General features: G+C 45.0%; 1 protein-coding gene and 1 long non-coding RNA gene across 7 annotated transcripts in view; one reads left to right on the top strand and one right to left on the bottom strand.

Moving 5' to 3' along the window:
• The window catches only part of brip1 (BRCA1 interacting helicase 1), a 243,188-nt gene that overhangs the window by 101,999 nt on the left and 135,987 nt on the right, over nt 1-5,202 (bottom strand). The gene's annotated exons all lie outside the window — the stretch shown is intronic.
• The window catches only part of LOC126397749 (uncharacterized), a 38,083-nt gene continuing 32,919 nt past the window's right edge, over nt 39-5,202 (top strand). The window contains exon 1 of the long non-coding RNA XR_007570709.1: nt 39-124. This is a non-coding gene — a long non-coding RNA (uncharacterized LOC126397749). The remainder of the gene's footprint in view (nt 125-5,202) is intronic.

Here is a 5,202-nt window from a genome sequence, read left to right as displayed (position 1 = left end):
TCTCATTGTGTCATACGGATTACTGTTTTACTGTTAATTTATTATGCTGATCTGTTCTGTACGACATCTATTGCACGTCTGTCCGTCCTGGAAGAGGGATCCCTCCTCAGTTGCTCTTCCTGAGGTTTCTACCGGGTTTTTTTCCCACATTAAAGGGTTTTTTTTGGGGGAGTTTTTCCTTATCCGCTGTGAGGGTCCAAAGGACAGAAGGATGTTGTATGCTGTAAAGCCCTGTGAGGCAAATTGTGATTTGTGATATTGGGCTTTATAAATAAAATTGATTGATTGATTGATTGAAAGAGGCGGAGGAGCAAACAACATGGAGAGACAAGCCCTTACAACATACGACCATCAGATAGTGGAAGTGGCTGATATCAAGAAGACCTCCCAGTGTCTGAAGAATGCTGGACTGACGGACAGCACAGAGGCACTAATCATCACAGCACAAGAACAGGCCCTAAGCACAAGGGCCATAGAGGCCAGGGTCTACCACAGCAGATCAGACCAAAGGTGCAGGCTGTGCAAAGATGCCCCTGAGACGGTCCAGCACATAGTGGCAGGGTGTAAGATGCAGGCAGGATCAGTGTACATGGAGAGGCACAACCAAGTGGCTGGGATAGTGTACAGGAACATCTGTACCCAGTATGGACTCGAAGTACCCAAATCCCGATGCGACACACCACCGAAGGTGGTGGAGAACCACAGGGCTAAGATCCTGTGGGACTTTAGCTTCCAGACTGACAAACAGCTGCTGGCTAACCAACCAGACATAGTGGTGGTTGAAAAACACCAGAAGAAGGTAGTGGTGGTAGATGTGGCCATACCAGCCGACAGCAACATCAGAAAGCAGGAACACAAAAAGGTGGAGAAGTATCAAGGGTTGAAAGAACAGCTGGAACAGATGTGGAAGGTCAAAGTTGACGTGGTCCCCATGGTAGTGGGAGCACTCAGGGCAGTGACCCCCAGACTGGGAGAGTGGCTCTGGCAGATTCCAGGAACAACATCTGAAGCCTCAGTCCAGAAGTGTGCAGTCCTAGGAACAGCTAAGATACTGCGCAGAACCCTCAAACTCCCAGGCCTCTGGTAGAGGACCCGAGCTTGAGGATGATACAGACGCCACCCTGAGAGGGTGAGAAGGTGATTTATTTATTTATTCATTTATTTTTTATACACACGCACAAGGGCTGGGCGATAAAACGATAGTGATATCTATTTCGATAGACACGTGATCGATATCAACAGAAAATACATTCGATAAAACGTCTAATAAAACAGGAAATCCCGGTCCTGAACCACAAGACATTCCTGGGGACGCAGTTCCAGCAAGGGCTTCAACCTCTCCCGGCGCTCCTGGCCCAGCTAAGCAAGTTTGGTTGCATGAACAAACACACTCACTCCCTGCTGGTAACGTACGTACGTTCCAATAACCTCTTGAGTGAGACGCACACTAGCAGTTTTATGTTTGGTTGCGCCTACGTGCCTCGTGTCTACAACTCATAACAAAATGGTGAAAGGAGAAAATGAGTGTGACAGCGTAAGGAAATTGTAGATAAACGAGGAAAGGTCAGTTTGCCGGTTTGGCAGCACTTTGGATTTTATAAATCTGACAAAAGTCAGACCAATGTTGTTTGCAAACTGTGCAAGGTCGCCGTCCCTACCAAGACTGGGAATACAACAAACCTATTTTATCACCTCAGCCACTCTCACCCGTTGGAGTACAGCAGTATCAAACCGCCATCAACCGCTGGTACGAGTGAAACACCACAGAAGTGCAGCAGACTACAATGGAGAGGTACTCGGCAGCAGTGCCTTATGACAAAACTTCCAAACGTTACAAAGAAATAACGGAGGCAGCTGCTTATCACTTAGCTAAGGACATGATACCGCTAAGCACGGTTGAGAAGCCTGGGTACAAGAATCTTATCCAAGTTCTTGACCGCCGATATATTCTACCAGGCCGAAAGCACTTTTCCAAGATGGCTATTCCTCACCTTTACCTGATGTGCAGGTAATCTGTAGAAAAGGAGATGATGACAGCAAAGTATTTTGCCACAACCTCAGACATGTGGTCAAGCCGTACTTGTGAACCGTACCTTAGCTTGACTACTCATTTCATCAACCATGACTGGGTTTTGAAAACAAAATGCGTGGAAACTGCGTATTTTCCCGAAGACCACACAGGGGAGATAATAGCAGATGGCTTGAAGAAGGCTCTGTTGTCCTGGAGTCTGACTGAGGAAAAAATGGTGTGCACCACCACAGACAGCGGTGCAAATATAGTGAAGGCTACTTCACTTAACAACTGGACACAGCTGCAGTGCTTTGGCCATCGTTTGCACTCAGCAATTGGTGAGTACTATGTTAATAACAAGAAATTATATACTTTATTTGTATAGCACCTTTCATACAAGAAATGCAACTGAAAGCACTTATCAACAGAGTTACATGCACCAAGTGTTTCTCAATGAACATACAATATGTTAAAGAGATGAATGAAAGTAACAAATAAAATGAAAATAGAATTTTATACACCCAGTGCTTCACGATGAATATAAAAACATGTTAATAATCTTTCAAAATCACAGTATCACTGTTAATTTTCTAACTTTTGGAACTGATGATAACCACTAGTATCTTTTGAAAATTAATCACTATGATTTAATGTTAATGTTTAACTTTATTAGCCAATCGAGCAAAATGATCAAAGTTGTTATTATTATCATTATTATGTTCATGTTTATTATTATTATCATCATTGAAAGCAGCTGTAATTGCAGAATTACTTTTGTGTTTTTAGCAACCCTGCTTTATCTGTTATCAGTTACTTACACTGGTGTTGTTGTATTTCTGCAGGTGCTGCAGGGAAGGATAAGAGAGTGGAAAGAGCTGTTGGTGTGTGCAAGAAAGTGGTCTCTGCCTTCTCCTACTCGTGGAAGAAAAAGAGGGAGCTCTCTAAAGCTCAGGAACGCCTCCATCTCCTAAAACACCAGCTGGTCACAGAGTCATTAACCAGGTGGGGCTCAAGACAGAAGATGATGTCAAGGGTCCTAGAACAACAAAAGGCAATCACTGAAGTTTTGTCTGCAGACAAAAACAGCAGGCACCTGATCCCAACGTGACAGGACATTGACGTTCAGTCACTGCATGAGGCCTTAAGTCACTGCATGAGGCCTGCATGAGGCCTTAACTCCTCTTCTGGAGTTTACAGACTCCCTTTCTGGGGAGTCATATGTGACGGTCTCCTTCGTGAAGCCAGTGCTCCACCTGTTCCGCACAAATTTGCTAAAAATAAATGAACAGGACACTCAACTCACAAAAGACCTGAAGACCAAGATAATGACCTATCTTAATGAGAAATATGCCGACTCTGCAACAGATGATCTCCTCGACATGGCTGCCTTGGTGGACCCTAGGTTCAAGGCACAATACATCAGACCGGAGAAGGTAGTGGACATTAAAGAAAGCAGTGTCTGAGATGATGGATGAAGACCCAGGCCAATCACAGGCAGGGGCTCCAGAGGGAACAGCAGACCAGGGTGCAGAAGGAGGAGCTGCTGCTGAACCACCTCTGCCACTGGGTGTGAAGATGCTGCAGTGAAGCTGCGCTAACTACTACAACTAGCTAATACTACTAACTTTACTACGAGGCGACGGAGAGATGTCAGAGTGAGGGGGCTGCCCTTGGTGAGGCGCCCCGAGCGGTTGGGGGGTTCTGTGCCTTGCTCAAGGGTACCTCATGCAACATATTGCATACCGTAAAGTGAGTGCTCTCTACTTTCCACTTTCGTTAGTTTAAAATCACTAATGTCGCATAACATTAGCCCAAAAAAAGGTATCGCAAGTGACACAGACCACACGTGCAGGTCGTGTCGTGCACAAGCTGCATGAGTCAGGAATGCAGGAGACTTGTACTATGTATATGTATATATACATATACATACATACATACATATATATATACATATATATATATATATACACACACATATATACACACACACACACATATATATATATATATATATATATATATGTGTGTGTGTGTGTATATATGTGTGTGTATATATATATATATATGTATATATATATGTATGTATGTATGTATATGTATATATACATATACATAGTACAAGTCTCCTGCATTCCTGACTCATGCAGCTTGTGCACGACACGACCTGCACGTGTGGTCTGTGTCACTTGCGATACCTTTTTTTGGGCTAATGTTATGCGACATTAGTGATTTTAAACTAACGAAAGTGGAAAGTAGAGAGCACTCACTTTACGGTATGCAATATGTTGCATGAGGTACCCTTGAGCAAGGCACAGAACCCCCCAACCGCTCGGGGCGCCTCACCAAGGGCAGCCCCCTCACTCTGACATCTCTCCGTCGCCTCGTAGTAAAGTTAGTAGTATTAGCTAGTTGTAGTAGTTAGCGCAGCTTCACTGCAGCATCTTCACACCCAGTGGCAGAGGTGGTTCAGCAGCAGCTCCTCCTTCTGCACCCTGGTCTGCTGTTCCCTCTGGAGCCCCTGCCTGTGATTGGCCTGGGTCTTCATCCATCATCTCAGACACTGCTTTCTTTAATGTCCACTACCTTCTCCGGTCTGATGTATTGTGCCTTGAACCTAGGGTCCACCAAGGCAGCCATGTCGAGGAGATCATCTGTTGCAGAGTCGGCATATTTCTCATTAAGATAGGTCATTATCTTGGTCTTCAGGTCTTTTGTGAGTTGAGTGTCCTGTTCATTTATTTTTAGCAAATTTGTGCGGAACAGGTGGAGCACTGGCTTCACGAAGGAGACCGTCACATATGACTCCCCAGAAAGGGAGTCTGTAAACTCCAGAAGAGGAGTTAAGGCCTCATGCAGGCCTCATGCAGTGACTTAAGGCCTCATGCAGTGACTGAACGTCAATGTCCTGTCACGTTGGGATCAGGTGCCTGCTGTTTTTGTCTGCAGACAAAACTTCAGTGATTGCCTTTTGTTGTTCTAGGACCCTTGACATCATCTTCTGTCTTGAGCCCCACCTGGTTAATGACTCTGTGACCAGCTGGTGTTTTAGGAGATGGAGGCGTTCCTGAGCTTTAGAGAGCTCCCTCTTTTTCTTCCACGAGTAGGAGAAGGCAGAGACCACTTTCTTGCACACACCAACAGCTCTTTCCACTCTCTTATCCTTCCCTGCAGCACCTGCAGAAATACAACAA

The sequence above is a fragment of the Epinephelus moara genome, chromosome 2 (assembly GCF_006386435.1).
Source record: "Epinephelus moara isolate mb chromosome 2, YSFRI_EMoa_1.0, whole genome shotgun sequence".
Lineage (NCBI taxonomy): Eukaryota > Metazoa > Chordata > Actinopteri > Perciformes > Serranidae > Epinephelus > Epinephelus moara.
Note: the sequence above shows the minus strand (reverse complement) of the source record. Positions and strands in the feature narration are given on the sequence as shown.